General features: G+C 41.9%; 1 long non-coding RNA gene across 1 annotated transcript; it reads left to right on the plus strand.

Moving 5' to 3' along the window:
• The first annotated feature begins 4957 nt into the window (after positions 1-4957).
• Positions 4958-11742, plus strand: LOC310768177. The gene is made up of 3 exons (XR_014551196.1): positions 4958-5059; positions 7466-7653; positions 11621-11742. It is a non-coding gene; the product is annotated as an uncharacterized lncRNA (long non-coding RNA).
• Positions 11743-12181: the final 439 nt, after the last annotated feature.

Genomic DNA, 12181 nt, shown 5'->3' on the forward strand with positions numbered 1-12181 from the left:
CATTATGAGGGCCTTCTTGAGTATATGCTTCTTCTTTATACAGTTGCTTTCGACTACTGCCCGGGCTAAGCAATATAGAGGTATGGGAGCAGTGCAATGGTTGGGCAAGCCCCTTCTTTCTGGTCTGAAAAAAGCAGCAAAAGGAGGTCTCCTGGCTTGATGTGTGAGGACAGGGTCCTTGTGTGAAACGGCCTTCTTCCAAAGCCTTCTTTCAAAGCCTAGTAAGCACAAACTATGCTTTGGGAAGGAGCCCTCATGTCTCTTTCCCAATGCCACTGCCACCCCAGGAGCTGCTTCCATGGCCCTTCTCTGGTGGCAGGGAGAAATCATGACACCTGGAATCAAGGCACGACCCATGACAGCTTAATGAATTCTGTGGCCATTCTGGCCAAATTGGGACTGTTAAAATAACTTTGCCTCCAATGTGAATAATAATAAATAAACATAAATAATGATGATGATGATGATAATAATAATAATAATAATAATAATAATAATAATAAACCTTTATTGTCACTACACCACCTGTGTGCAGTGAAATTAAATGAGCTCACCCCCCCCCCATACACTCAGTCTTGTTCACACTCTTTGTGCTTGTCGGAAGTCAATTGCACCACTATTTTTTTTTCATTCAGCAGCCCAACAGCCCACGGATAAAAACTTTTCTTTAACCTGTTGGTGTGGCTGACTTCAATATCTGCTGCCCGAAGGTAGGAGATTAAAGAGGTGCTGGCCGGGTTGTGAGTCATCCCTAAGAATATTCCTCACTCTCCTGAGACAGCGGTCTCCCGTGATGTCATTTAGTGAACTCAGGGGACAGCCCATGATGTCATGTGCTGTATTCACCATCCTCTGTAGGGACTTCCTGTCTGTGGCTGTCAAACCAGCTTACCACACTGTAATACAGTATGAAAGGACACTTTCTATTGTGGACCGATAGAAGGAGATCATCAGGTATTTTTTGACATTGTTCTTTCGCAAGACCCTGAGGAAACAGAGTCTCTGTTGGGCCTTCCTAACCACCTGGGTTGTATTGATTTTCCAAGTGAGGTCTTCACTAAGGTAGACTCCCAGGAATTTAAAGGAAGAGACTCTCTCCAAACAGCCCCCCTGATCTACAATGAGGCTAGTTCCCCTCTTTTCCTCCAAAAGTCCAACACCATCTCCTTTGTCTTACTGATATCTAGGTGCAAGTTGTTCTCTAGGCACCATGTCAAGACTTTTTGAACCTCCTCCCTATAGGCTGATTCATCTCCACCTGTAATTAGACCCATTATGGTGGTATCACCTGCAAACTTAATAATCACAGTAGATGGATCGGATGAGATACAGTCATATGTATACAATGAGTACAGGTAGGGATTCAGCACGCATCCCTGTGGGGTGCCAATGCCGAGCTTCAGAGAGGAAGATGTAACAGGCCCAATCCTCACTATTTGTGTGTGATCCTCAGAAAGTCTTTAATCCAATCACAGATGGTAGAAGAAAGGTCCAGGTCCCTCAGCTTTTTAAAAACAATGTCCGGAAGGATGGTATTAAAAGCCGAGCTATAATCAATAAACAGCATTCTGACATAATTCCCTGGTTTCTCCAGATAACTCGCTGCAAGGTGAAAAGCTGTGGCTATGGCATCGTCTGTTGACCTATTTCTCCTGTAAGCGAACTGGTGTTCATCAAAATCTGGTGGAAAACATGTCCTAAGATGTTGAAGGACCAATCTCTCAAAGCATTTCATCATTACAGATGTTAAAGCAATGGGTCTGTAGTCATTTAGGCAGTTAATTGCTGTTTTCTTTGGGACTGGGATAATGGTGCCCGCTTTCAAACATGATGGAACACAATCAGTCTGCAGGGAGATGTTTAAAATCCTTGTCAGGACCCCTGTTAGTTGATCAGCACAGTTTTTATTTACCACTATCCTCATCACCCCATCAGGACCAGCAACTTTATTGGGATTCACTGCCCGCAATGCAGCTTTCATTTGATGGTCATATAGAATAAGTGGCTGAGAGTTTGTAGGCTGGCAGGCAGGAGCCATGATATTTGATCTTTCTACTCCATAGCGGGCAAAGATGTTCAGCTCCTCCGCTAACAAATCATCAGCCTTAACCATGTTCCTTTTATCGCCCTTGTAGTTGGTTAGGTGCTGCAGTCCCTGCCACACTTGTCTCGTTTTCTTATCGGCTAAGCAATTCTCCACTGTATGCCTGCTTCAGATTGGAATACACACGATCAAAAATATTCTTCCGTCTAGTGGGGAATTTCACATACTGTTCAAACTTAGGAAAGACTGCCTTCAGGCAGGCCTGATTAAAGTCCCCTGCCACAACAATAGCACCCTCTGGATGAATTTGCTGCTGCCTAGAAATGACGTTATATAACTTAGAAAGTGCCGCTCTGATATTAGCATCAGGTGGAATGTAAACGGCTATGATAATTGTCACAGTTACTTCTCTAGGCAGATAAAATGGCCTACATGTAACTGCCATCAATTCCACATCTGAGGAGCATTATAAACTCCTCTACTATTGACACACCACCCACCGTGTATATAAATGCAGATTCCTCCACCTCTGGCCTTACCAGAATTACTGTTTCTGTCAGTTTTGGACGCTGCAATCTAAAGCGATATTTAGGAACTGGAACATGTGCAAAGAAGGGTTACTAAATTGATTTAGGGTCTGGAAACCAAGCCTTATGTGAAATGGATGAGGAAGTTGGGGATACTGAGCCTGGAAAGGCGACAAATGAGAGGTCTCCTTTTCAAAGCCTTAGCCATTGGACTGTGACAATTAACCTCAGGATTCTGTCCTGCCCTCAGTGCTATTCAACATTTACCTGAAACTGTTGGGAGAGGAAATGCCACAGCAACTCAGTGAAGGTTGGTTTCTTGGATTGAGTTTAAAATCCAAGTGAGGACAAAATAGATTGCAAATATAACTTCATTCCACAGGAAACTTTGTGTGTGATTGTGTAAATGAGAGAAGATTCTTAAACAGTGGCTGTATTTGTAGGATTAAAGAGTGTGAGGCAGGGGAAATAGAGGGAAGCGTCAGAGAAACCAAAACGCCTAACAATACCTTGAAGAAGTCACAAGACAGAACTATACAGTGGTACCTCTAGATACGAACGGGATCCGTTCCGGAGCCCCGTTCGCATCTAGAGGTAAACATATCTAGCAACAGCACATCTGCGCGCACGTGTATCGCTTTTTGCCGCTTCTGCGCATGCGCGTGATGTCATTTTGAGCGCCTGCGCATGTGCAAGCGGCTAAACCCGGAAGTAATGCGCTCCGTTACTTCCGGGTTGCCGAGGAGGGCAACTCAAATGCGCTCAACTCGAAGCATATTTAACCCAAGTTATGACTGTACACAGTTATCTGGGTGTAGAACCCATTGAAATCAGTGACACTTTCATCTAGGAAGACAGGTATAGAATTGCATTGTAATCCCTTTGAAATAAATGGTTACTACTTCCACCAACAGTGCATAGGTGTGTGCTGAAATACCTACACTGCCTCCAATCTTTCCAGCCAAATTTATTCATTGGTGAGCGATGGGGTGGAAACATGAGAAGCATATTTTGCTTTCAAGGAAGTAACCAAACTTCCTTTGAAAGTGGAGGTAGAACATAGACATTGTGGGTTATTTTGCCCTGCCTGAATTTGTCAAATCATCTTTTCAAGTAGTCTAAGCTGCTGGCCATCACTGTCTCCTGTGGAAGTGAGTTCCATGATTGAACTATGAACTGCATAAAATTTTATACAGCACATAGCTTCTGAACTGCACTAAGCATGGTTTTTCCCCTTCTTTCAACTATCTCAGGTAAAATATTTATGAAATTATGGAGTAAGTAAAAAGTAGAATACTTTTCTGTCTTCTTTAACTTTATTAAACACAAGCAAAATGAATGTCACGGTCCAGTTTACAGGCGGTTGATGTCCCGGCTGAGGATGTCGGGACCAGGGGCAAGACAGCTGGGTGGGTGCAGGAATGAGAGTCTGGAAATTAGGAGTCTGGAAGCCAAGAGTCCAAGGGTCAGAGAACCGGGAGTCATGAAGCCAAGGGTCCAAGGGTCCGGAAGCCAGTAGTCAAGAAGCCAAATGCAGCAAGGCAGGAAGCGTGTTGCTGTGGCAAAGGGGCAAAGGGGAATGCTGACCTAATATCCCTTTCTGGCTCTTGCCACCAGCTGCTGTGAGTTACCAATTGGCCTCACCTGTGTGTCCACACCTTGCCTCTCTTCAGATTAAAACTTAGGGAAGCCCCAGTCCTGAGAAGCCCTACCGGTCACAGGCCCTGGCTCCTGAACACACTCCTGCCAATAAATAAGATCAATTAGATTATCTTCTCCAGGACAATCCTTCCAGCCAAATATATTTATTGGGACAGTTGGGAAGGGACACTTGAGAAGCACCTTTGGCTATCAAGGAAGGAGTTGCATTGGTAAGTAGGTCTAACATGATGTAAAGAAAAGCACCCCAAGATACACAGCTTAGTGCAGAATGTCCTCTGTGACTTCTGTACTGTGTCGCTAAAAAATGCCTTGAGTGGTGGTATGAGCAGGAAATTGCTCTGCATCCAAAGCAATGGAAAAAGAAGAAGAAGACTGAGGACAGTCATCACTAAACAGATCAGATGAGTCAAAGTATCACTCCCTGTCCCAACAATCTGACACAATTAGAATAAGGAGGGACAAAGTTCCATAAATTGATTTAATTAGCTCTCAGTGATGATCTTGGAGCCATTGTATTCTATTCAGTGTGTACCAGTGCGTCCCTGGCACCTTTCAACAGTCTTGAGCTATGTCTAGCTTTGCCAGTTGAGCAGTCACCTGAGCAGTACTTGAGGCTCTCATTGCACTTTGATTAGTGGCCTGAAAGATCAGAAAAAGTATTTCGCTCCTTCCAACTCAGTAAGACTTCACATCAAGCAAGAGGAAAGACAGAGGCACTGGCTCGGAAAAGACCTTTATCCATGAAGGACCCAGCAACTTCCCATAGACCTTGGATGTGATACTATTAACAGTTTGTGCACATGTCTGTAGCAAATGAGGGCTAGAGGTAGGCACTGAAGAATATGGTTGGCCGTCTTAGCCCTTGCTGTTAGTTGTTCTGCTTTAATGATGGGCATAGTCAGATGACCTCAACTGACTTGGTAGCCTTCTTTGAACAAGTTCCTCATTTGGAGCTGTCCGTAGTCCCTACCAGGGGGAGTTGACACCTTCCCTGCTGCCCTGCACCAATTCATGAGACAGCTGCCTCATCTGCTGACAGATAATCTTCTGTACTCTCACTATCCAAAACCTTTCAGGATTCTTTAAGAAGTTTCTGCTTTAGAATTGCTATGTAGATACAACCTCATAAAACTGAATTGTATGCTTTTAAAATAATAAAAACTTAAAAATTATGATTACTAAAGAAAAATTGAAGCCTGGCTGCATAAAACAACAAAGTCTCAGAGAAGCGCTGTATTAGATTCAATGTACTGCATCAGATTCAACTTTAGCCACTTTACTAATAATTACTGAAAAACTCTGACCACATGCGCACAGTATTCAAATAATCAGTTAGGTTTCCATGCTTTCTGGGAAGTCTACCCTGCAGGGAGGAAGGCTAAATTAATCCTCTGGAGGAACTGAAAACCAAATTTTGGCAAATTCAGAAAATGTGGGCAGAACAGGATTTTGTCTAACTCTTGTATGGAAGCAGCCCTCCCCAAAACTGCCAGCTGTATACTATAGCCTCCAACTGTGACTTCCTGAGAAAAGACAGTGAGAAAAGGACTCACTACTTGTTAGGTGAACTTTGGGTATCAGGTGAAGGTGATGGTAAAGGAAAATGACCCTGGACGGTTAACTCCAGTTGAATTTGACTTTGGGGTGCGGCACTCATCTCCACTTTCAGGCCGAGGGAGTTGGTGTTTGCTTGAAGACAGCTTTATGGCCCATGTCGCCAGCATGACTAAATCACTTCTGGTGCATAGAGGACTGTGACGAGTGCCTGAGCGCACATAAACACCGTTTACCTTACCTCAGCTGGGGTATCTATTTATCTACTTGTACTGGTATGCTTTTCAACTGCTCATTTGGAGGATTTGGGACAGAGCAAGAGGAGCTCACCTGTAGTACTGATTCGAACCGCAGACCTTCTGATCAGTAAGCCATTGAGGTTCAGTGGTTTAGGCCTCAGCACCACCTGTATCCCTTTGGGTATTAACCCAACATGTACACCTAGGTCCCACTGCTCCATGTTTTCCCAACATTTTCATGGCAGGTCAGAATCCCCCGCAAGGAATTAAGGTTTGGCAGATGTCTGAAGTGTGCCCTTAACCCCATAAAAGCCATAGAATGCCTAATGTTTTTCACCCCAACCTCATCACCTGCCAAGATGCAGAATAAGCCAATGGGACCAATTTCTGTCTACTTTCTTTTTTCAGTAGCTCCCCATCTCATCAGCTTTGTTCTTATGTATTTCCTCTGGGGCAAAAATAAAAAAGCCTCCCGCAAACAGAATTTCCTTTACTTCCAGATACATATCCTTACATTCTACGTCTGTCTTACTTGTCTTCACATGAAGAGATTGATTCACTACCCCCACTCTTCTTCTGTGTGGATGCACTATCAGCTTTTGGGGATAATTTGGAGCTGAACCAACAATGTCTCTTCCTCAAGTGGCCTTTGCCTATGGCCTGGTACCTCCCACTCGACTGGTTCAGAGAATGGCCATGTTTGTATAGCTCCCTAATGCAGGAAGCTCCATGGCCACTGATGGCTCCAATCAAGACTTTCCTCATCATTGTGTGGGTGACTAATTCATACCTGACACTCTCTCAGTCATTGGCACATTCTACTCCTGAAGTCTCACTTCATCCCTTTTATCTTTTGGAAACCACGGCCAAGACAGCAGGATCAGTTTTACTGCTTAAAGCCTCTATTGCATCCATGTGCACCCACAGCCCTTTCCATATGTATCTATTATCCAGGCTTTTCCTGACGGAGCATCTCCACCCCTGTCATTAAGTCCAGAGATCCAGCTCTCAGGGCCTTCTGGTGGTTCTCTCACTTTGAGAAGTGAGCTCTGAGGGAAGCAGGCAGAGGGCCTTCTTGGTAGTGGTGCCGACACTTTGCAATGACCTTCCATCAAAAGTCAAGTGGATAAGTAACTATAAAACCTTCAGGTGACATCTGAAGGCAGCCCTGCATAGGGAGGTTTTAAATGTTTGATATTTGATTATGTTTCTGTATATGTTTGAACTGACCCAGAGTAGCCAGGGTGACCTAGTCAGATGGGTGGGGTAAAATTTTTTAAAAATTATTATTATTATTATTTAGAGGAAGAAATCTGAGAAGCTTCTATCAACAACTAATGAGATGTTAGAGAAATAATTCAGACAATTCCAAGAGTGAGCTTATATTTTTCGTATGTCCCTCTTCATCTTTGTAATGAACAAACAACTCCAATTCACAGACCTCCCTGAACTATTTGTTCCCAAGTGTTACTTGCAACATGAATCCATGGCCATTAAATATCTCCAAGCAAGCCTCTACCTGCATCAATTCATTTGATGATCCTTCTCTGCTCTGAGTCTCCTATTCTTTCTAGAATGCTGAAGGCACTCCTAAGCGCATGCCTCCTCTTGGCCCCACTTTCTGCAGGTAAGATGGGGAACATCTGATGATCTTTAGAGGACACTGAAGAGAACTTGCTTCTTGAGAGGGAAGGGGAGTTAGGAGTGTAGATCAACACCATAGAGAGCAAGGACTGCAGGGTTACCAAGAGAAAGTAGGGGAGAGTCAAGTCAAGAGATTATTTCTTGTGATGTTATACAGATAAACAATGTCATGTAGAAAAATAATGAAATATCCGATGCCGAAAAGGCTTTCGATAATGTTTCTTGGAGGTTTTTAATACAATGTATGAAAACAGTAGGAATAGAAGGACCATTTTTGGAAGGTATTAAAGCAATATACTCAAGCCAAAGGGCCAAACTGATAATTAACAATAATCTCACTAATTCTTTTACAATTGCAAAGGGCACGAGACAGGGGTGCCCGTTGTCTCCCCTTCTATTTATTATGGTTTTGGAAATAATCGCAAATAAAATAAGGAAAACATCAAAAATAAGAGGTATAAGAATTGGAGAAAAAGAATATAAATTAAAGGCTTACGCCGATGATTTGGTACTGTCTTTAGAGGACCCAATAGAAAGTGCCAGTAATGCCCTGGAGTCATTAGAGGAATTCGGTAAATTGTCTGGGTTTAAGTTAAATAAAATAAAAACTAAGATCTTAACAAAAAATTTGGCCGAAGATGTAAAAAACCAGCTAGAACTAAAAACAGGTATTAAAGTGGTGAAAAAGGTAAAATACCTGGGAATATGGATCTCCCCGAAAAATATAAATTTAGTGGAGGATAACTACACTAAGGTCTGGAGAGAAATTAAGAAAGACTTAGATACTTGGAATAGGTTAAAATTGTCCTGGACAGGAAGGATGGCCGCGATTAAGATGAGCATTCTTCCGAGACTACTGTTTTTATTCCAGAATATCTCGGTAATTAGAGGTATGGCATGTTTTAAGAATTGGCAAAGAACTTTAGCTAAATTTATATGGCAAGGGAAAAGGGCAAGAATTAAATTCAAACTCCTCACGGACCTAAGAGAAAGAGGGGGTTTTGCAGTTCCGAACTTAAAACTTTATTATGAGGCCGCTTGTCTTTGTTGGATAAAAGAATGGGCCATTTTAAAAAACACGGATTTGTTGGATCTAGAGGGATTTGACATTAGATTCGGCTGGCATGCTTATTTGTGGCATGATAAAGGAAAGATCCATAGAGGCTTCTCTAATCATATCATTAGAGGCTCGTTATTAGAAGTTTGGAACTGGAACAAAAAGCTGATTGAAAGAGACACCCCTTGGTGGCTTTCACCAATTGATATCTTAACAATAAAAAAGTTAAATCTGGAATGTGAAAGATGGACATACGAAGATCTCCTAGTTAAATCAGAAAGAGGGTGGAAAATTAGACCGTACGAAGAGCTAAAGGATAAATTAACTGGATGGATACAATTTCACCAAATTAATGCGTTATGGTACGATCATAAAAAAATAGGAATGAGTGAAAAAAAGTCCAGGTACCAGGTGGAAATCTTAGAAAGTAATACTAAACTTTTATCCAAAATGTATAACCAACTGTTAGACTGGGATACTAAAGATGAAGAGGTGAAAGGAGTCATGGTCAAATGGGCCAGAGACCTTGGATATAATCTGGAGTTTGACAGATGGGTAAAACTTTGGAAGAAAGGTATGAGGTTCACAGCATGTGCTGCTCTCCGAGAAAACATGGAGAAAATGATGTATCGTTGGTACATCACCCCGGCAAAACTGGGGAAGATGTATAAGACCGGAGACAGCACATGCTGGAAATGTAAAACTAAAGAGGGTAATTTCTTTCACATGTGGTGGACCTGTGACGAAGTGAAAAGATTTTGGGGACAAATTTACGATGAATTAAAAAGAATACTGAAATACACCTTCCCCAAAAAACCTGAAGCGTTCCTTTTAGGTATGATCGGAGAGGAGATCAAAAATGAAGACCAAACATTCTTTCAATATGCAATGGTGGCCGCCAGGATTTTGTTAGCGCAAAACTGGAAAACTTCCAATATCCCCACCATTAGAGAATGGCAAATGAAATTATATGAGTATATAGAATTAGCTAGAATGTCACAAAAAATTAGGCATCAAAAAATCGTTAAGTTTACGAACGACTGGAATAAATTTCTAAGTTACATTGAAATCAATCTAGGTATTACCAAAATCACAGTGGGCGGAATCTAAAACCTGCGATGTAAAGAGCTGATATAATACAATCTGCAGATAAGCGATGAGTTTATTTTGCCTAAACCGAGATGGAAGGAAGTCAATTGAGTGATGTTATGTTGGTTTGTCTGTTTTATGTTTATAGGCGTTGTTTGTTGTTGTTGTTTGTTTGTTTGTTTGCTTTTTTTTCTTTTCAGTCTTTTTTCTTTTTTGTATTGTTTGATGTTGTTTCCAAAATATCAATAAAAAGATTACTAAAAAAGAAAAGAAAAAAAAAGAAAAATAATGAAATATCCCACTCTAACATGAAAGCTGCATTGCAGCAATACACACAAAATGTGGATCACTCTCTGTGTGTCTGTGTGGTGTGGGGGGGTAGGGACACAGAGGGGGGATTTGCAAAGGCAAGAGATTGCCAGATGAAAATGTTGGGCATGATTTCATAGTGGAGGGAAAGTGCTAAGAAGGTGAATAAGCTTTTCTTTACTGAGAGAGGTAGAGAAATATGCCTTAAAAATAGGATAGAATATTAATTCCATTGGAATGGAGAGAAAAAGTTGCTTAGGAAAGGGAAGGGAAGAAGACAATGTATGGCCATAGCAGGAAGAAATAAAATACATTTTACAAAGAAAGACACCTTCAAGTCTACTCCTTGGAACAGAGCACATCAACCCACTGGTAAGGATCCAGATCCACAACTACTACAGTGGTACCTCGGGATGCGAACAGGATCTGTTCCGAAGCCCCGTTCGCATCCTGAAGTGAACGCAACATGCATCCATGCGTCTGTGCATACGTGGGTCGTATTTTTCCACTTTCGTGTATGCGCGTATCGTCATTTTGACCCCCTGCGCCTGTGTGCGCGGCGAAACCCGGAAGTAACGCACACCGTTACTTCCAGGTCGCCACAGAGTGCAACCCGAAATACTTAACTTGAAGCACATTTATCCCAAGGTATGACTGTACTCATTGATTGTGGAAATGTGGGGAGCTGAATATGATTTGAGTGACAGACAAGGATCCAGAAGGCTAGGGTTTGAATCTTCACTCAGCCACAAAGCTCACTGGGGGATCCTAGACCAGGCACTTTCCCTCAGCTTAACCTACCTCACAGGAATCTTCTGAGGATAAAATGGGGAGGGGAAAACCATGTACACTACCTTGAGCTTCTTAGAGGAAGTGGCTGCAGATAAATAAATGAATTAGAAAAATAAGAAATTGACAGCAAGTGAAATTGATAGATAGGTTCATCCCTAGTCCATGATCCTGTCCTAACACTGGGCAGCCCAATGACTATGGGAAGTACACAATCAGGACCATACCACAGCAACACTCTGGCTTACTGTGGGTTCCAGCAACTGTTATTTGGAATATGCTACTTTTGATATTGGAGGTAATACATAGTCATCATGCTTAGTAACCTTACTAGTCTTATTCTCCATCAATTTATCGAATCCTCTTCAAAAGTCATTGAAATTGGTGGCATTCAATGCCTCTTGTAGAAAATTCCATAGTTCAATTGTGCTCAGATCTAAGCTTGTGACCAAACAGTGGGAATAAAATGTATTTAAGTGAGAGTCTGGATGGGAGGAAAAGTTGGCTGTGGGAAAGGGAGAGTACACCTCTCCACTTCTTGGAAATAATTCACCCAGCGTTCTGAACAACGGCTACAAGAGTTTTAATTAATGAGTGTTTTACTCATTTCATTTCATTCTCTTCTATTAAAATGCTTATTAAATTGAACACTTTTTAATTTAAAAGATTTAATTCATGATCACCTCTTCCTCTGTGTCTCATTAAGCAAACAGCAAAACGAAATAATGATGATGATGATGATGATGATGATGATGATGATTCATGAATCTTTTCCTCCTGTCCTCAGAAGTATTTCTGAAGTGCAAATATAAATTTAACGGGACTGGAATAACATCTAAAGGCAGTGCAGAAACATCTTGTAATAGTAATGTTATATATACCTGTTCTGCCAGTGTTCTGCGTACAAATATAGGTAAGATTTGCCTGTCTTTTTGTCTTTTCTGTTGGATTTGACCCAGGTTAAGATATAGGTGAACTTTAAGGGCTCTACTGCATATAGAAGTTTATGGTGGGGCAACTCACCTTTGAAAAAATTGAGGTGAGGAAGCTGTGGTACTTCAGCTGTAGATGAATTAGAACTCCCATCAGCCTTAGCTAGCCTGGCCACCAGTCAGGGATGATGGGAGATGCAGTCCAGCAACATCGGAAGAAAGGAATGAATGGCTTGCATATGCAAATGGGGAATCTAAGATCACCTGATCACAAGCAGTGGCTGAATTTGGGTGTTGATCGCCAAGCTTGGAGAACTTGATTTGCATTAACCAGA

Source organism: Podarcis filfolensis (genome assembly GCF_964270895.1).
Source record: "Podarcis filfolensis genome assembly, chromosome: 8".
Classification (NCBI taxonomy): domain Eukaryota; kingdom Metazoa; phylum Chordata; class Lepidosauria; order Squamata; family Lacertidae; genus Podarcis; species Podarcis filfolensis.